General features: G+C 39.3%; 1 protein-coding gene across 4 annotated transcripts in view; it reads left to right on the top strand.

Moving 5' to 3' along the window:
- SBF2 (SET binding factor 2) overlaps positions 1 to 21,460 on the top strand; it is a 313,138-nt gene that overhangs the window by 216,580 nt on the left and 75,098 nt on the right. The gene's annotated exons all lie outside the window — the stretch shown is intronic.

The following is a 21,460-nucleotide window of genomic DNA, read 5'->3' as shown; positions in this document are numbered from 1 at the left end:
TTGTATTCTATATGTAGAAAATTTAATCTGTAATACTAAGTCATCTCCTAAAACAGAACCGCCCATTTCATCCCTGCTTCATTTTTTACAGCACTTTATAACAACTGAAATTATGTTATATATTAATTTGTTTACATTTGAGTGTTTTCTCCCACCACAGAAAGTATATTCCATGAGGTTGGGATGTTGTCTGTCTTACTCGATGCGATATTCTAATGTCAATCAGTAAATATTTGTTGAATGAATGAATGAACGAACAAAATAAATCAATAGGGGCAGAAATTAGAGTTTAGCGTCATTGGCAATTTCTATGAACCTGCTTAGAATTTTCTGGAATGTTTAATGATGCTCATGATTCTGTCATTTACATTTACTGCATTCCTCCTATCCATGCCTTTTCATAAAGAACTTAGTTTTATAGCAAACAAATTCAGCAACTTCTTTTTATTCTCTCTTTCCCTATGAAGGACTTCTAAGAATTTAAATAGCTACACTGTGAACAGCACATTTACTACATCCTTCTGAAATGTGCAGTAGGAAACAATACACTAGTGGCCACCAGGCCGACTGACTGTTGAGCCACGTGCAGCTAGCTTTAGGACTTCAAGAGGTGGTATGGAAGGACTTCTGGCTTAAGCTACTCCATGTTTTCACAGGCTTATGAAATATCCCCAGGTCTGTAGAGAATGAGGCACCACATGAAGTGCCTCGGGTAGAGTCCTAGCCCTGAAATGATCATGCCCCTAGATGCTGGCAGTGGTCTCATTCCCTTTGTTCTGGCTGTCCTTTTTGTTTCATCCACCATTTCTAACTGATGACCCCTAGCTACTTCCCTAGAGCTAGTAGGTACTCAATAAATATTTATTGATAAGGCCAGTTTTCTAAAAACTTTATTTCAAATAGTCTTTCCCCAGTCTCTGAGTTAAAGATCTTAACCCAGAGTTCTCCCTGATCAGGAGCGCCTTCTCTGCTGCTAAGCACTGAATATCCCCCTTTTTTCTACTTGCCTTCCCATCCTCTGCTAAAACTGAAAGTGGAATTTATGAGGTTCACACTTCTGAGAACTGGCAAGTCATACTAAGCTCGATCAGGAAACAAGGCTCAATCGCAAAAATGTGAAACAAATGAATTTGGGTTTAGAACTAATGACATTGCTGAAGTTTGGGCATCACCTTTTGGTCTTCCTTCTCGACTTAAGCCCAGCTCCAGGCCCCCTCATTTTCCTTTAATGCAAACGTACTAGTCTTCTCGGACCTTCCTAGTTTATCTCATTCCTCTGATGGCATGGAGAACACCATTACAAATATAGGCCAGGCTCTCCTGGCCCATAAGACACCTAGGAAATTCGTGTCTGTATCTCAGAGCAGCTAGAACACTTCATCCTATATCTAACTAGATTCATAGCATCTGAGAGTGCTCACATGGGCATTTGTTAAAGAAAATGGCATTTAAAATTTTTTCCCACTTCAACATCTCAGATCTTTTAAAACTTAGCTATTGTGTATAAATAAATAAGAAGAAACATAGGGAAAATAATAATTGACAGTAGAAACTCAATTGCTCAAGTGACCCAAGTCACTATGATTCTTTTTTTTTTTTTTTTTTTTAAGCTGAATTATTTAACCATTTTACAATGTATATTAGTAAGGGTTTCAACCTGGTAGCAGAAACACCATGAGTGATATGAAGTAAGGAATTTATTATAGGAACAGCCCTTACACTATTATGGAAGCTATGGGAAAAGTTTATGGAAGTCTTTGACTTAGGGTCTACTCTGGGCCTGAAGGCCCTGTATGTCATCAGGGCAGCAGTCAGGAAGAAAAGCTGGATATGACACAGGGCAAAAAACAAGGACAGACTGGAATCTGTGTCTGTCTCTTACTTCATCCAACCTTGACAGTGCGGGTGACCTGCAAGAGAAGTAGCACTGTTGGCCATGGAGCTACACATGCACCTGTCCCTGGACTAGGAGAAGCTGAAGGAAGAGATCCAGCAGGACCTGGAGGAATTAGGAACTCAGTTCCTTCTCCAGATGAGCCAGCAGATCCGGGACAAAGTATATGAACTACAGCAGCACCTGGCATCCTATACTGACCTCCAGATGTAATGGCTGCTGCTTCATTTTTGCCTTCCAAATCTTAGCTTTCTCTTGTGGCCAGCGCTAACCTGGAGCCATAGAGAGAAGATAATTCTGGAAAATATAGTTCTAGCTTAGCTTAGTTTACACATTACAAAACCACCACACTGTGTTTTTTAGTTTTGTGGGAATTTTTAATATAGTTAGTTAACAAGTTGGGCCAAATGCCATGGTGTTTCTCTGTATTATCAAACTTAACAATACTAACTTAGGTTTCAAGAGTGCGTTTATGGATTTAATTCTTCATTGTTGGCTTGGGTTGATTTGGTTTGGTTTGGTTTGGTTTGGTTTGGTTTTATTTTGGTGTGAATTAGTTAAGGTCCAGTCAGAAGTCAAAAACACCAGTAATATGAGCAGGGAAAATTTAATACAAGGAGTTATTAAGCAGTAACAGGATTAACTACTAAGAAGTAAAGGGGATTCTAAAGAACACAAGCATAGCAGATAAAGGGAGCAGCTAGTACCTCTAGAGCTCAGGCAGAGTACCCAGGACAGGAGCAAATTTAGAAAAGAGCCCTTCCCTAACAAAACTGAGAGTCAGACCTGTTGGAGAGGTGCTGCTGTGGCCAGTGTATGGTGCCACAGACCAGGGGTGGCAAGCAGGAAACTGCCTGCTGGAGTTGTGGCAAGACTTGCTAGGAATCCAGTCATGAGGGTACCAGTGAAACTTCATAGAAAACCACCATTTGGGGTACCGCTGAAACTCGCTAAGTGGTGAGCACTCTGGGTGTCCCACACACCCCTAGCAGATGCATACCACAGGAGGCAGAAGGAAAAAGCACACCACTCAGACTTCAGTGTCCCTTCATCACCCTTTACTGGCAAAAGTGTGCCAGCTGGCAAAGGAGGAATGTTTGCAGGTCCAGGTCCTGTACCACAAAGCAGAGCTAAGAAAGGTGGATTTGGAGAAAAGAGCACTGCATTGATAACTGACACCAGAGGGCTTGGGAGGGTGAGGGTGGATCATACTGATTCTTAGATACTTTCTAAAATTCTGTCTTATGGGAAATTATTTCTTAATTTAGGAAAATCTGTAGATGTAAATTGCATTATCCTGGCCACAGATTACAAGTGAGCCATTCTCATACTGTTTAGCCAGCATAAACTACTGGGTCTTGCTCAGCATTACTTCAGAAATTGGACTCAGCTGCTTGTCTTTTTTAAACTTACTTAAAAATATTTTTACTAACATTTATTAGTCTTTTTTTTTTCAGTGCATCAGAAGTTTATTAAGCATCTCAACATACAAAGTTATCTATGTCAGGCAGTATGGTGGGCAGCAATGTGAAGAAATCGTTGACATGGCCAGTAGGAGCTTGCATTACTCTTTCTAATACAATAAATAATTCCATCAATCAAATGGACATTTTCTTAAATAAAAGTAATCCATGTACATGGTTATAAAATTCATATAGTACAGAAAGATACAAAGTGCAAAATGAAAGCTCCCTTTCCCACCTCTATCCCATTTCCTCTGATAGTTGATTTCTTCCTGGGAGGGGAAAGCTGTGCATTATTGGCAGAATATACAGATAAAATTATCTTTTTCTTTTTTTTTTAACTAAAGTAATCAAACCATTTACACTGTTTTCTTGCCTTGCTTTTTTCACTTAGTAGTACATCTTGGAGATCCTTCCATATACCTAATTATTCTTAATGACTGCATACATATTTTCTTTTTAATGAAAAGATAGTGTACATATACTTACCATTCTCATAAGAGCGTGCTATTTCATTGGCTCAGATGAGATATAATATTTATCTTTTAGAACTTTACTTATTGTAAAAGATGTTCTACTTATAATGTGATCTGAGATCCTTGGGAATTTGTTATGGGTTTTTTCCCTACTCTTCCTTCTCACTTTTTTCTACTTTTAAGATTTGTCTGTAACTTGTGTTTTTGTAACTTATGAAGCCTTTCTTGAAGATAGTGCCTTAACAGTCAAGTTTAAATAGTTAGGATTACTCCCTATTTTTAGGCAACCACTAATATACTTTTTGTCTCTATAAATTTGCCTTCTTTGGACATTTTATATAAATGGAATCATACAATATATGTTTCTTTATGTCTCCCATTTTTTACTGAGCAGTAAAAGAAGTATATTTAATCCTCACATGAGGACATGCTCATTGATTTTATAAAGAGCAGGGGGAGAGAAAGAGAGAGAGAGACATTGAGACACTGATGTAAGAGAGAACATTGATTGATCACCTTCCATACGTGCCCCACTTGGGGACTGAACCCAAAACCTAGGTATGTGCCCTGTTGGGAATCAAACCCCACACCTTTTGGTATACGTGACGATGCTCCAACCAACGGAACCACACCAGCCAGGGCTGAGCATAATATATTTGATGTTTGCCCATATTAGAAGACTTCTTTAGAACTATTAATTACTAATTAAGAATTTTCCACACCCAGAGTGCTTAGGTCACCTTCTGCATTGTTTCAACTTGTATGTAATTCAAAATATAATACATAATTTAATTATATTTTAATAAGTACATTAGGGAAAAGGTGAAATGTAAAGCATGATTTCTCAGTTTGAAGAAATATATATTTTACATTTCTGTCTACATGATTTTACAGTTCTTTAATTTTTAAACTGCCTAATTTTAACTTTTGCTTATACTTTCTAAGTGAACATCCACTAGCTTATCTGAATATAAATAAAACTCGAGATCTAGTTATTGTATATACAATATTTTCCTATTGTATATGCAATAGGAAAATATGTTGGTCACTACCTGGAAAAGGTCATTTGTGTAAACCAGCTTGCCCAACCAGAGAAGCAGAAAGTGCACATCAGAGCATGGAGAACCACAGAATTTCCTGAGCCATCTCCTGAGCAACGACCTTCCTGTCACCAGGCTCTGGCAGTAATTCTGCCCCCAACCCCTGCCCTCCAAAGTGAGCAAACTAAAATCTGCTTATCTGCATCTTTCTTGTGTAAGCCTATGTATCTGACAGAACATGATAAAGAACAGAAGTCTAGAGGAAGGCGATAAGAATAATAATGATAGCTAATATTTATTGAATTCTTACTTTGTACAAGATGCTGCATTTGCAGTACCCAATCCAACTTAGTGAATATTATTCCCATCTTAAGGTGAAGGAAATATGGCTTAGAGAAAATCTGTACCACTTAGCTAGTAAGTGGTAGAGCCAGGGCTCAGACTCAATTCTGTCTGATTCCAAAGCTCATATTCTTTAACTATAACAGGATTTCTCAGATGAGTCCCAATTTAGGCATCATTCTTCTGGAATTGTTTTTTGTCTTTTTATTTAGAGGTATTGAATTGGCATCACTCCTGCCCCCTCATTTCTCCAACCATTTTTACTCATACATCGAGCAAGGGGGGCAAAGTAGGGAAATGCTGATTAATTGTATGTTATGGTTAATAAATAATTGTCACATACCATTTTCTGTATTTCTCTGATGGTTTAGAAGTTACTTGAGTAACTAACTTTGCCTCTTAATTATTACTGTGGATCCTTCTTGTCCTCCTGTAGATATGATAGCTTGTAGATAATTCTAACTGGTAAAATCCAGACGAACTCACATTTATGATATTGTGATTGCTACTAGAAGAAAAATCTTATAGTGATACAAAAATAGACATTCCATCAGTGCCTCCCCCCACTGGTAAATGCTAAGATCTGTAAAATGGGAAAAGAATTTTATTGTTTTTAGACTTCATGATCTGGATATATTGTATTTCCTACAGAAGGTCTCAAAGGGTTACATTTTTGGGAAAAAAAAAAAAAAGAATTTTTTCATCTTTTTTTCCTGCTGTAAAATCAAATACTAATCTTAAAAATAAGTCAGCAGAAAAATGTTTGAGAGTGAAGACAGGCATCAGCAGTGGGCTGAATCCAAATTTGGCCTGGGAGAGATGAATGTGTTTGTTATTGCGGATGCCTCCAGCGCAGCAGAATTTCAGAGTGGCCAGGGAACCGCGCCTTGCTTTCATTCCCTCCCTTCATTTTCTCTTGTCCTTGGTACAGCTGAGCATTCCATTCCTTTCTCCTCCTCCATCTCATCACAGCCTCTTCTTGCTTCCCTCGCCCTTTCTTTCCAGTTTTAGATGGCTGCTCCATTCTCTAATACCTGGAAAACCTCTGCTCTGAGAAACCGTGGTTTATTATAATTAATTTGGAGTTGCTGTTCATTAATATTCACTTGTATTCACTGTTTAAACTAGTGATATAAGGCAGCAATGGAGTAATTTACTCTGAAGCTTTAGAATGAATATTAATTATTATTGTGATTTTTCAGTGAAGAATTAACAAGTATTTGTGGAATATTTTTCTTTTGTTTATTCTTCAGAGCATAAGGCAGCAGAGTCCAACTCTGGTTCTTTCTCTGTTCCGAAAGAAATTTAGTGTAATTCAGTTCAATTGACATTGAAATACTACAATACCCCAAGTGTTAGGAATAAAAAGTGAGCAAGGTAGGTAACTGTGGTACCCACCGCTTCCCACAACCACATCAGAATTACAACTAAAATACAGAACAACCATCACTCAGAACCTCCTGAAATCTGGCTGAACAGAAGCCCTACAACCAGGGAGCTGAAGAAGCTTCGAGGCCCGTAGGAGGGGCGGAGACATGGGGCTGGATTGGGGCTGAATTGCAGAGACGCGGCCACGGGCCCACACCCGGTGCCACAGTTTAATACCGGGAGGGACATCTCGGTGGTGGAGGTTTCCTGGAAAAGGGAGACGAGAGGGGTTCCCAGCCCCACATCAGGCCCCCAACCCAGGGCTCCACTGCTGGGAAGAGACGTCACCACAACTTGGGGTGTGAAACCAGCGGGGATTGTGGCTGAGGGTTGTGGAGGCTGCAGGAGCCCCAGCAGCTCCTCTTAAAGGGCCAGAGCATGGACTTGCTCAGATGCACTCCCTCTGAGCCCCAGCACCGGGCAGCAGCTAGAAAGGAACCTAGGACACTTGGGGAGGAACTAACTTGCCTGGAATCTGAGCAAGAGCTGGAGGGGCAGCTTCCTCTCAGGCAGAAGAGCTGGCAGAGTCCATTGCTCCTTTGATGAGCCCTCCCCCCACACAGCCGGCAGGCAGGCGCCATATTTGAATTTCCAGCACCTGACTCACACCTTTGGCCCCATCCTGGTGATTCCCGGAGTCCCCACCCCTCCCCACCTGCGCGCTCATCCAAGCCATTTCCAGTGGTTTTTCTATGCAAGTGGCCTCTCTAGCCTCATGCTTAGGACTTTCCTAAAATCTCTCAAACAAGCAGCAGCTGGCCTCAGCATGCCCCATACAACTTGATAAGTGGCCCCAGGCCTGGCACTAGCGGCAGCCTGCATTGGTTCATAGCTTGACCTCTCCTAGATACCTCTAAACCCAGCACAAGTAGCAGCCATCTACTGTTTGCTGTGTAGCATGCTGAGTGGCCCTGGGCAAGGCACAGGCAGAGGCTGATTTTGTACCTCCCGGGAGGCCCTAGAGACAGTTCACCCGGTGGTCAGACTCGACCATGCTGGATTACAAGCCTACCACATACACGAGTGACACACTCGGGGTGCACTTGGTGAACACCAAAGCTCCACTGAAGTAAATCCTGCTCCATAGGGTGTCTCCAGAACACCAGCTCTTCAGCTGTAGCTGCAGCTGGTTCTCACAGCCAATTGGCCTGGGGGTCAGTTCCTCCCAGTGACGCCAATAGCAACCAAGGCTCAACTACAACAGGACAGTTCACACAGCCCATACAGGGGAGCACCTAGAAGGCCCAGCTCAGGAGACTGGGGAGGCTGAGCCAATGGGCCCTACAAGACACCTACTACACAAAGCCACTCTACAAATTCCAAAGACATAGCAGCTCTTCCTAATACTTAGAAACAAACACCAGGAAGCAGCCAAAATGCAGAGGCAAAGAAACATGTCACAAAGGAAAGAACAGAAGAAGTCTCCAGAGAAGAACTAAATGAAATGGAGCCAAGCAAGCTAACAGATACAGAGTTCAAAACAATGGTTATAAGGATGCTCGAGGATATTAGTAAGACTATTAAGGAAACTAGTGAGATCATCAATGACATAATAAAGTACCAATTTGAAATGAAGGCTACATGAACTGAAATGAAGAATAATTTACAGGGAATCAACAGTACAGTGGAGGACACTGAGAGTCAAATCAGCAATTTGAAACATGAGCAAACAAAAAACACCCAACCAGAAGTGCAAAAAGAAAAAGGAATCCAGAAATATGAAGATAGTGTAAAGAGTCTCTGAAACATCTTTAGGCAGCCCAACATTTGCATTATGGGGATGCCAGAAGGAGAAGAAAGAGCAAGAAATAGAAGACCTATTTGAAAAAATAATTACCGAAAACTTCCCCTACCTTGTGAAAGAAATAAACTTACAAGCCCAGGAAGCACAGAGAATCCCAAATAAGAGGAACCCAAAGTTACTCACACCAAGACACATCATAATTAGAATGCCAAAGGTTACAGATAAAGAGAGAATCTTAAAAGCAGCAAGAGAAAAGCAGTTAGTTACCTACAAGGGAGCACTGATATGACTGTCAGCTGATTTCTCAACAGAAACTTTGCAGGCCAGAAGGGAGTGGCAAATATTCAAAGTGATGAAAAGCAAGAACCTACAACCAAGATTACTCTACCCAGCAAAGCTATCATTTAGAACTGAAGGTCAAATAAAGAGCTTCACAGATAAGATAAAGCTAAAAGTTCATTACCACCAAAGCAGTTACTACATGAAATGTTGAAGGGTCTTCTTTAAGAAGTAGCCAATAAACAAAATAATCTGATAAGCAAAACAGACTCAGAGACACTGAAGCATGCAATAGATGGTCGTATCTCAGAGAGAGGAGGGAAGGGTGGTGGGGGGTGGGAAGAAATTAACCAAAGAAGTTATATGCATATATGTATAAGCCATGGACACAGACAATAACGGGGTGAAGGCCTGGGGACTGGGTGGGAGTGAGGTGGAGGGGGTCACTTGGGAGGGGAAAATGGGACACCTGTAATACTTTCAACAATAAAGTTAAATTTAAAAATAATAAATATTTTTTTAAAGTGAAAAAGTCAAGGTCTCTACCCTTGAAGAGTGCACACACTTACAGAAAAGATAGTTTAGTAAAATAAATTACAACATAAATGTTTGAAAACAGATATAGTGTACTATAAGTACCTTAATTCCTGGTGCAACAAGGAGCACTGCAGAGAAATAGTCACACTTGCTCCTTGAAAGATAAATAGGCACTGCTCTCGGAGGTGGGATGAGGTGAGGAGTGAGTAGGCAGTGAAGGCATAAATATTATAGACAGAGATGACACCGTGAGTCACTTACTGGGAATGGTGGCTGGAGATGGAGGCAGAAAGAAAAGGTAGTCTGTGGCTAGACTGTGAAGGGCCTTGTGGGCCGTCACATGAAGGAATTTTAATAAGGTATAAATAGCCAGAATTTTTACTTCTACACTCATACTTTTAAAAAAAAAAAAAATGTTAAAATAAACTAATAGCAAAAACAAGATTTGAAGGAATGTGGTTAATTATAAATAACCATCAGGCTATTTAATCATACTTAATATTTAAAGCCTTCTCCATCTGGCGGTCAACTTTCCCTGCTTGCCTGGGCTCATTCCTTGCTCTCTCCTCTTGCCTTTCTGTTCAGAACCCTCTTTCTGTTATTACTTCTGCTTCAGCCAGACTTAGAGCATCCTTCAGCATTAATATACATGAAAGCTACACAAATCAAGAGACTTTTATAATGTTATAGAGGAAGTTGTTATTCACAAAGGATAATTTGTTACCAACAATTGATCTTCAACCTTAAGATTTATTATCAATTTCTAATCAAAACTGTTAATCCCAATCATTCTCTGAAAAATACCTACCTTGGAGGAAGGACCTGCCATTTCTTCTAAATTATTGTGTAACAGAGCAGAGTGAAGTACAAATTACCATTGAATGTGGGAGTCAAACCAGATGCTGGAGAACAGGAAGATATTCTGACTTTTGACTCTCAGTTTTTTAATACTTGTTTTTGTGCTCTGGGATCTGGTGCCTTAAGAGGGGACAGTGTCTGTATACTAAGAAATTGGGAGAACATGGTGTGAATATGATCATCATAAAGGGTGTTTTATATACTAAGGAAAGATCAGAATCTTGGTTACATAAAGTCCTCAGCTAAATGCTAGACATTTTTCATAAGTGCTTTGGGCAACATCTGAATTTTGAAAGGAGAGATATAAATGCAGATTTAAAATAAGTATGTGGAATGGATTGGGCACCATCTTTAAAAAATATTCTTGAAAAGATCCTGCATAATGATGGTGTGTGATTGCTTTCTTTTACCCAACTTAGTTTCCTCACATAATAGTGGTTGATTTATTTGTTTAATTTGGTTCACACCAAACATGTACCCTCTTATGTTACGTGTTATCTAGACCTAACTATAGAAGCAATTTTCTGTGTATTTTCCTAATGTCACTGGAGCCCAATTAAACTGAATGACATCATTAAGACTCTGTCTATAAACAGGCATGTGACTATGACAATCATTAATGTATTAATATAAATTTTAATATAACTATTATAGCTATTTGCCATAGAAAGAAAATAAATGAAATAATAATCATAATTACTTATATTAACTACTTCTAACATGCCAGGAACTATGCTAAAAGCTTTATATGTATGGTTTAATAATAACTATTATTATTTACATTTTTTAGATACAATCATGTTGGTTTTTTTAGTTCTTCTTTAAGACAGTCCACCTTATCATCTAAAATTTGGGCTTATCTGAAACTCAGATATCTAGGTTTCAGAAAACAAGGTGCAAGTTCATGAAATAACTTTTTCCCTCATGGATTTTCTAATACCTTATAGTTTTGATTTGTATACAGAATTCACTATGAAATTAAAAAAAACTCTTTCACCCACAAAGATATTACCAGAGTGAAAAAACTAAGCCATATTAACTTCTTAAACCTCTTCAAAGCCATTTTAACTTCTTAAACCTCTAAAAACTTTTTTGTTCCTTTTGATAATACATTACCGGTATATATTATATGTCATATATATGATGTGATGTATAATAATATGTTTTGTTATTAACATGTGCTGAGCTGTCCTTTGTAGGAATAGTGGGGAAATGGATGGTGCCCAGTCACACAAATATCACCAAGGCTGTGAGCTGATTTCAGAAGAGGAATTGAGTTAGTTCTGAGACAGGCATTGTTTTATGCCACATTCCCCTCGTGATTAGTTCAGGTGATGAAATAAAATATTTCTTCTGGAGAGTTAACTGATTTTAGTGAGATCAAATCTTTACCCACTTCTCTAGAACTACTTATACTGACCTCCCCAAACTATGTATGATTTACAATTCAAATGACATTGATTTATATTTAAGATACATTTTATTGGAAATTTTTAATTTAATTTTTACTCATTTTAAAATAGAGATCAAATTTTTGTCTGCTACTATCTTCTTGAAATAGCTAATGAATGTAACAGTCTCATGGAAGGAGGAGGCCCTGTGCCTCCCCCAGGGAACCTAGTCCCCCGCCGCCACCATATGAACTGTAGACCTCCTGAGGAGTCTGTCTGAAGAAAAGAAGAACTAGCATCTCAGTGGAGCCCTCAGTTATAGAGAGACCCTACTTTGTTTCCCTCTGTTTGTGCACATTGACTGTTCTCGAAGGCATGAGCTTCTTGGGTCTGACATTTGGCTTGTACCTCCCCCATCCCTTCTGGTCCTGGAGTAATGGGAAGTGGCAGTAAATATAGCATGGGTGTTTAACTTAAGGCATTTAAGGAATCACAGCTATGTGAGTACAGCCCCTATTCATTTGTTTAAAGGGAGTGGATGGCAAGAGTTCTCCTTATTACTTTTTTATACAGTTGAATCTGGTCGTGATATACACTTAGAGGCAATGAGCTGCATATCTTTCCCAATGGATTGGGAAATCCCAATAGATTTGTAATTTGTCATTCATTTTGAGTCGATTGCTTGAGCAATCATTTATTGAGTACCTAATATGTATGAGATGCTGCAAGGATGGTGATGATGATGGTAGTGGGAGTTGAAGTATATTAAGCATTTACTATGTGCCCAGCACTGCGGCTAAGCACAGTATGTGCATTAGATCATAGTCCTCCTAACAACCTCAGGATCTAGGTATTGTCTCCATTTTAAACTTGAGGAAACTGAGTTTAGATGAATTTAAATAACTTGCCACGGTTATACACCTAGTAAAAAGAAATAGATGGAATTCACACCTAGGGACTTCCACTCTGACAATATGGAATACTAGATGTTCTGAAACAGCACCCTCCCCCCCCACCCACCCAAACACCAGCAGCAGCAATAAAGCACTAAAAAGGTTGGATAAAATACAGATATCTTATTAAATGCTTCACTAAGTATAAGAAATCGAGGGAAAGCTTCAAGGGTGAAAAATGGCAAGTAAGCAAGAATCTAAGGCATATGCTGCTGCTAGAAAGTTGCAGCTAACCTGAAAACATTTATTGGGGTTTTTTTTGGTTTTTTGATATATCTTTATTGATTTCAGAGAGAGGAAAGGAGAGGGAGAGAGAGATAGAAACATCAATGATGAGAAAGTCATTGATTGGCCGCCTCCTGCATGCCCCCTGCTGGGGATCGAGCCCGCAACCCGGGTGTGTGCCCCCACCAGGAATCAAACCCCGATTGCCTGGATCCTAGGTCAATGCTCAACCACTGAGCCACGCCCAGCCGGGCAACCTGAAAACATTTAGCAGTACCTTCTCTATTGGGTGGGAAGACTGAAATTTGTAAACATGTAAACATGTTTATACTAGCAAGTTAACTGAACAGTTTCTAAGCCACGCTAGTCTCTTGCCTGGATTATTACCCTCTTACTGGTTCCACTGCTTTCAACCTGTGCCCCTTACATTCTGTTGTCAACACAGCTGCCAGAGTTACTTTTTTTTATTTGCATAAGTCAAATCATGTCATTCTTCTGCTCAAAACCCTTCAACTGCTCTCATCCTACTCAGAGGCGCTTTCCTAATTAACTCCATGATCATGCCCCTCAGTTCCCTTTTATCTTTACTTAAATGTCACTTTCTCAGTGAGACCTATCCTGATGACCCTACTTAAAATGTTACCCTCCCTCTTTAGAACTCTCACCTCTCCCCCTTTCCTTTTGTGTATATGTGTGCATTACATATATTCATCATATTTATTTTCTGTGTCTTGCCGCTAGAATATAATAGGCTCCAGGAAAGCAGCAAGTTTCATTTGTTCAATGGTGTATCCCCATCTCTTAGACTGGGAATTGCATGTAGTCTGTTTTTAATATTGAATGAAGGAAATTAATGAAATGAGAGAACAAAAATACAGTACAGAGGACTAACAAAGCCCAAAGTTGTTTTTTGAAAAGAATTATAACTAGACTTCATATTCCAGCTTTTAACTCCAGAATCCATTCCTGTAACAACTACACATGCTATACAGCTTCCAAAAGACAGCTTCCTTCCACCTTTACAAAGCTTACTACCTACTGAGTGGACACTGAAGCCACCCTGAGATTTAATAACTCTGTGACCTTGGGCATATGGTTTTGTTTTGTTTGTTTTTGTTTTTTACTTCTCTGTGCCACAGTGTCATTAACTATAAATAAGTATGATAATAGTATCTGCCCTATGGGGTGATTATGAGCATTAAATCCTATAGCACATGTGAAGTGCTTACTGCCCAGCACATAATGAGCTTTCAGTAAGTTAGTGACTGCTGCTGATTTTGTTGTTGTTACAGCTCTTCCTTCTCCACCTCCTCTGCCTCTTCTTCTTGTCATGTTTAGCTCAGTTTTCCTAGGAAGTATTATGAATGTGTTAAAAGCCAATCAGAGGTCCTGTAGGTAGACCCATACACTTGTCTAACAAGAATCAACACTCAGATCAGCTGTCCATTTAATTCTTATTGGCTCTGCACTGAGTTTCGATGGCAATAACAGATCAGTAATGTGGGAAAGAGTTGTTTGTAGAAGAATGGAGGACTTTCCTCTTGGGTCAAGAGAACTTTGGGATAACCCTCCCAGGGCTCCATAGGAACATCCCCCCCACACACACACACCACTTGAAAACACACAAAATATCTGACTTAACTCTGCAGTGGTGTCATGGCAAATATATGTGTTTAGAAGTAGAGTGTCACTATAAACATTTGATACTTTGGGTAGAAGGAATCCCAAAGTTCTAGTTAGGACTGCTAGCTATTCCTCCTATCCTCTTTAACTAGATTGCAAACTCAGATGCTTAAAAAGCCAGACAAGTAAAGTAAATGACTGAGGTGGAGATTGCATGGACCTGGAGAGTGTTTGTTCCTGTTAAATAAAGGAACTACTTCTACTTAGCTCCAGTCATTTGTTGTCAGGCAAAAATGTGGGCACAGTGTTGCTAGGTCTTCCACTTTTCAAAAGAAAATAGAAATCCACTTTTGAAAAATTTCCTACTTATTAGTAGTAAAGTTCAAAACAGAAGAACTGCAAACTGCCAGCTTATAGTCTCTGTGATAGAACTTTTGTGTGGCTCTAGGTAGAAAACAATGAGAACTGCAGCATTTTCACTTGAAAGATAGGTATGGCTAAAGGTATACATTTGAGAGGCTTCTAAAGCCCTGTTGGCAGAAAAGAGAAGAGAAAATAATAGAAATCAGAAACTTGGGGAAATCTATGGAATGTGGAAAGGAAGAAAAGTGAAAGAATAAAACAGCTCAAGAGAACCACACATAGGAGATCAAGAGAAGAAGCAAAATTCCTACTTTGGAATAAAAGTTTTAAAAAAAAAGTAACTAATTTGAGCAGTCTTTTAGTAGGTTATGTAGTGCCATTGCAAGTTAACAACTCATTTGGTTTGCAAGAAAACAGTAAGAAAGGAAGCATGATGATGAGCTGAGTGAGGCTCGAACTATCCCACAGTACGCTGCAATTGTTGCTGCAATTGTTACGTCCTGTTGCTCCCTCCAAGTACATTTTCTGTTTTAGAAAAAAAGGTACTGAAAATGTACTTGAAGGAAGAAGGCATCTCAGTCTGCTAAAAAGCCATGCAGGAAGATTGGGCAGGGCTGCAAGAGAAGATATTTTCAAAAACTAGATCGGGCGCCCTGGCTGGATGGCTTGCAGGTTAGATTCTGAGTCAGAGCACAGGCGGGAGTCAGTCAGTGAATGCCTCGGTGAGGGGCGGGGCGGGGCGGGGCGGGGCGGGGTGAGAGGGCGAAGGGATTGAGCAAAGACCAAAAAGGAAGACTCTCGGACACAGACGACAATATGGTGACTACCAGAGGGAAAGAGGTGAGCGGCGAGGGAGAAGAGGGTATAGGGAGGGTAAATGGTGATGGAAGGAGACTTGACTCAGTGGTGAACACACAATACAATATATAGATGATGTGTTATAGAATTGTACACCTGAAACCTGTATAATTTTAACCATTGTCACCCCAATAAATTCAATTTTTTGAAATCAATGTTTTTCTCTCGCTCTCACCCCCCTCCCTCCTTCCCTCTTTCTCTCTAAAATCAATCAATAAATAAAAAATTAAGAACTGTATTAGAACTTTCTCAAAAATAAAACACCTTATATGGAAGGGTTAATCAGTGGTGCCATGCTAAATTACTTCACATATTACAACATCTGCTGAAGTTATGCAGTTCTACAACTTCTATGATTCAGGATATCCTGTCACCATTCATAATTCTCGTTCTTCCTCGTGGTTACAATCAAAATTTTACTGGCTTCATCCCAATACCTGTGAATTTGGCAGGACATTTTCTATAAAATAACAACAAAAGTACTAATTCCGAATTCTCAGAGGTTAGCAAGTAATGAAGAGGTTTGTTTTTGCTCAAGCAAGTCCTAGAACCCTCTTTCTGAAGTGTTCTCTGGCTGCCATTTGCATTTCTGCCGTCTCTCAAGTTAAGGAGACATTTGTATTGGACCAGAATCTTAATCTGTTTTCTAAGTGATTGATTTCCCAGTTGCATGTGGTGTTACAGGGAAAGCTGTGGAAAAAGAATACATTTTGCTTTACTGTTTTTCTTACAAAACAAATTTATTTGTTTAATTGGTGTGGTGGGGAAGTTGCAAAGACTATACTTGGCCAAAGCTAAACTCTGTTATCTTTCCCATCCAAAAAGTTAACTGAAGCTGACATGACTTCTGGGAAGCACACTGCAGCTGACATCTGGGCGTGCCCCATGCCAAAGTGTTATCATGAGAGATTGGTCCACTGGGAGTGGAATGTGAACTCTCTAGAAGGATTGAGAAAAAAAAACTTATCTGGATCATATCACCTTTTTTGGAATTAATACATTTTACATTTTTTACAGCATAACTCTCCCTATAACAGAATGCTGTGTCACAATTGGCCCTTACTTGCTTTTCTAACATTGCCGCATGCTGTTTCAGTGACTCCATCCCAGTGTTTTAAAGCCTTGTACGTGACAGTACATTTGAGAATTACCACCCCTGCCCCCAGAAGTGTACTGGCACATCTTGGTGCTCTGAAAAATGTTTGTGATTATAGTGTAATTTATCCTTAGGTGCCAAAGACGTGCAGAGAGCCTTCTCTACCATTGTGGATCTTACTTTATATAATCATTGCTTCGATTCATTTATATCTTTTATCCATCATCCAGTTTTTCTTCTTGCTCTTGCAGAAATGAAAATCTATATCCAAAAATGCATTAGGAATGCTTACTATGCTATAAAAGGCAAAGGAACTTTTAGTATCTTTATGTTTACTTCTGATTGACATGTGCATAATCTTAAAACTCCATTGACCCCAGATCTTTTTGTTTTCCTTGGTGAGCACTTGCCAATGGCAGTACAAGAATTAAGGCATGCATCTCACAGAATGGATGTAAACAAATTGCAAATATTTCCTACTCCCTCTCCTCCTTACATTTGAAAATCATTATGCTTCTTGTTCTCTGAATCATTGATTAAAGTGCTGAAAAGGGCAGAACATCATCACAGTCCACTTGGCACTTCCTTTAGGATAGTCTCAATCTGTTTAGTCGTTAAATGTGGAAACTATGACGCGGAAGGTAATTTAGAATCAAATTACAGGATGCCTAGAATGTCATGTTAAGGAGTTTAGACTAATATTATTCTCGACACTAAGCAGTGTGCAGTAGCGTACTCTTGAACAGGTAGTGACGTGATTGTTTCAGAAATGTACAGCAGTGAGATGTTTAGGAGGACTGAGAGGTTGGAGGAACAGATGCCACTTAGTAGGCTGGCAAACAGACAAGTGTTGATTAGCGTTCTCGGGAGATCCACATGGAAGGTTAGCTCTAGCATGGTTTGCTTTTATTTTAGCAAGGGTTACAAACTAAATGCCTACTGAGGCCAAATAAATAATGCAGATGAGTCAAGCAGGCCAAAGGAAGAGCAGCTGGCAGCGAGGGCAGCCACTACTCATCTCCACGTGTCACCAGGCAGGAACTCAGGAACATTGTTAACATGTCTTTCAGTTTCTTAAGAGATGCTGGAAATTTAGCTTTTATGTAGAATCTCTTCATTTTTAAATGTTGCCTTAATTTTTTTAAAAAACTCTAAACAACCAAACCAAACATATCTGCAGCCAGATGGAGCTAATAGGATGCCAGCTTTACAACCTGTAGCTTTTAGCTTCTTCTGGTTGTGAATTCTTGCTGTGGTGATGTAGTGGGGAAAGGCCTAAGGAGAGAAATTAGAAAACCTTTGGTGAGGTACATCTTGATAACATGATTAGAAAAGAATGGAAAATGCAGAACTCATGACTCTCTATGGGTAGCAAAAGCAAAGATTTTAACTTGTCCCTAAAGAGCACTCTATAAATAGATTACTCTTCTAGTTTAATTTTGCTTAGGTAGCAGTTTCTTCTTATTAGTCAGCATTGTTAGCATTTTTGAGAAATCATAGTTTCGATGGAGACTTGTGGAGGAGATGCTGAATTACAGGATACATTATTACAGCAGAAAATAAATTACGTGGTGCTATAAATACTTGACCCAGTGACTCAGCAAATTCCCTTTATGTCCAAAGGGAAACATTTTGTACCTAACTCATGAGATCTGTTTTTAATTTCTGCAGCTTTGCAGTTGTCCCTGTTTGTCATTGATAGATTTTCACATGATGTGAGAAAGATGTAAAGATAAAGAGCAACCACTTTCAGGGGAGATTTAAATATTGGGGAAATGAAAGCAAGGGGAACCTCAGTCATAGGAGTGCTTCAATATTGATGGCAGGGAATTACAGAAGTCAGAGAACCATCTGGAATAACTGTGAGAAAGTAGATGGTTTTAGTATACTCTTGGGTGACACTTCCAGGTAATAAAACTAGAATGAAAATTGTAATGCTAGAAGGAAACCCTTGGAAAATATACAATTAACCATTTTAAAATTCAACAAACATTTTATGTATTTCCAGTATCCATCCACATTTAAGATACTTTAACCAGACATTTGAGTTGATGCCAAGATTTGCCTGAAATGGTCTCTGTCCTCAAAGGCTGTTAGGAGAGAGACTATATGTACACAAAATTTTAAAATTATTTATGTTTAATGGATTAATATTTTAATGCTTAGTTTTAAAAACCTTTTAAATTGTTGGTCTTTTAATAAGTATTTTTACCATCTCTTAGTATGCATGCAAAATAGGAATAATATAGGAACTGATTTCATATAATACACAGGCTTACGTAACAGTATAGTATTTTTTTTTTCAATCCTCACCTGAGGATATTTTTTCCATTGCTTTTCAGAGAGAGTAGAAGGGAGATAGAGAGAGAGAAACATCAATGTGAGACATATCAATTGGTTGCCTCCCACATACCCTGGCCGAGGCCAGGGATCAAGCCTGCAACCAAGGTACGTGCCCTTGGCTGGAACCGAACCAGGACCCTCCAGTCCGCAGGCTGATACTCTAGCCATTGAGCCAAACCTGCTAGGGCAGTATTATTTAAAAAAACCCTCTCTACCTTGATCAATTGTGTTGTAATACAGATACTTTTATTGCTATTCTATTTTACCACATTGACAATTAAAGTCTATCCAAAGGTATTCTATCTTATATAATTCTGAGAGAGGTTCTAACATGTCATTTCAGCACATTCATGAACAAAAATAGTCTTAAATTGAAAAACAGAATGAAGTAATTGTTAGAGAAGTAGAAACAGTTCTGTATAAGATAGTGTCTTAGTCTGCTCGGGAAGCCATTACAAAATACTATAGATTGGATGGCTTAAACAACAGACATTTACTCCCTCATGATTCTGGAGGCTAGAAATCCAAGATCAAGGTTCCAGCCAATTCAGTTTCTGGTTAAGGACTGTCTGTCTTGCAGCCACCTTCTTGCTATGTCCTCCCATCTCCCTTCCTTTGTGCATATATGTACTGGAAGAGGGAGGGGAGAGAGAGTGCCTGCTCTCTAGTATCTCTCTTTAAATGGACACTAATCCTATCAGTTCAGGGCCCCACCCTTACAGCCTTATTTAACCTTAATTACTTCCTTCAAATACAACCACACTGGGGGTTAGGGCTTCAACATATGAATTTTAGGGGGACATAGTCTGATTATAGCAGATAGAAAATAGAGAGGGAGCAACCAGGGAAGGCATTCTGAAAGAGTTAGCATTTGAATTGGCCCTTGTAGAATGTGTAGGATTTTAACAATTAGAGACTGAGTGGAAGGATTCCAAGTGGAAGAAATAGAGTAACCAGTGTCACGGCATTGAGAAAGCAAAGCGTATGTTCAGCACATAGAGCATTCAGCTCTTTCCCCTGCAGGATGGCATCCACACAGGTGACTCATACTTAGGAAGTGGAGAAAGAGAGGATATGGCCAAACTATTTAGTACCTTATGAAACATCACTTTCTGGTTTCAGCACTGCTCTAACTAGCTTTGTGACTTTGGTTATGCTCCTTCTGTGTGTCTTAACATCCCCATGTGTCAATGAAAAAAACTATCTCTGAAGTTTCTCTTAATGAGTCTCTACTTCAAACAAGTCAGAGACTTAGGTTTAACTAGGATACATGTTTGTGTGTGTCTGTATACTTTCACATTTGTGCTGTCACACCAGCAGATGTGCACATGTTCACAAGCGTTTGGTGATAGGCAGAAAAATCTGCCACTTACATATGTTGAATTTGAACTCTTCCCACCTCTCCATGAATTGGGAACCTTTTTCTGCATATTCCAAGGACCCAACCTGGACTTCCCAGGGACAGTTGACCCAGCAAATTGGGGAAATATATGGTTTCCCCAGCCTTGTTCCTTTCCTTTTCCAACTTCATTAGGCTTCTTATTTCTTTCTTGCTTTAGACTTCCAATTCCCTCATGACTACTTTTTCTACCCTTTAAAGGAAACTTAATCTCAAAGCCTTCTTTCATATTCAGTTGTAGTCAGCTGGGTAAAGGTATCCCCAAAACTGCAGGGATATTTACTTTTTAATAGGAACTAGGCCTTAAACTATAAGAATGAAATATGAATAGTAAAATTCTAGACATTAATAAATGGACATATTGGCTAGAGTAGGGGTGGCAAGGTAGATTTTGTGGTGTTCCTAAATGCCTTAAAAATGGAAAATGATCCCCTGGAGCTTCAACCATCTCTAGTCCTAGAACAATTTAGTATAGCCTTATAGTTATTTATTCTTAGCCCTGGACCCGTCTTGGTTAATCGTAGCCAGATAATTACTGTCTTTTACTTATTATCTAGAATTCTAGGTATAGTGATGGGCTTACCCATGCAAACACTTCGATAACTTTGACCCAATCCATATGATTCAATAGATAAATCTTCCTATTTGTTTGGGAAATGGCTACTAGGTCAACAGCTTGTTCCTCATTCTAGAGTCTCAGTTTTAATGAATCCTTCCAAAATAAGAAACAGTAGAACTAAAGTTGAAAAGGAACTGTTTTCCTCAAACATAAGGGCATATTTCTTTTCAAAAAATACATTTTCTTCTCCCACTATATATAGTCAGCTTATAATACTCATCTTTTCTTCTCAAAAATAGAATGGCCTATCTCTGTCAGATACACATCCAAGTCAAGAAGATGTTATCTTCCTAATGAACTTAAGCTGGGAGCCTAGGTGACTCATGTGAGAATATCCTGTCAGTCAGAAAGTTTTCAAGGTCCAACCCCAGTATTTAGTGCTCTGTGGCCACCACTTAGCACGGGCACCACCTTGCTGAATCACGCTGGCTGGCTGTCACTTTCTCTGAAGACCACAGTTTCAAACTGAAACCCTTAGAAAGTATAGGCGCTGAAGGAACAGTTGCAGTAACTTCACCCATGGCTGACG

The sequence above is a fragment of the Miniopterus schreibersii genome, assembly GCF_964146895.1.
Source record: "Miniopterus schreibersii genome assembly, chromosome: 12".
NCBI lineage: Eukaryota > Metazoa > Chordata > Mammalia > Chiroptera > Miniopteridae > Miniopterus > Miniopterus schreibersii.
This window is presented reverse-complemented; position numbering and strand designations above follow the sequence as displayed.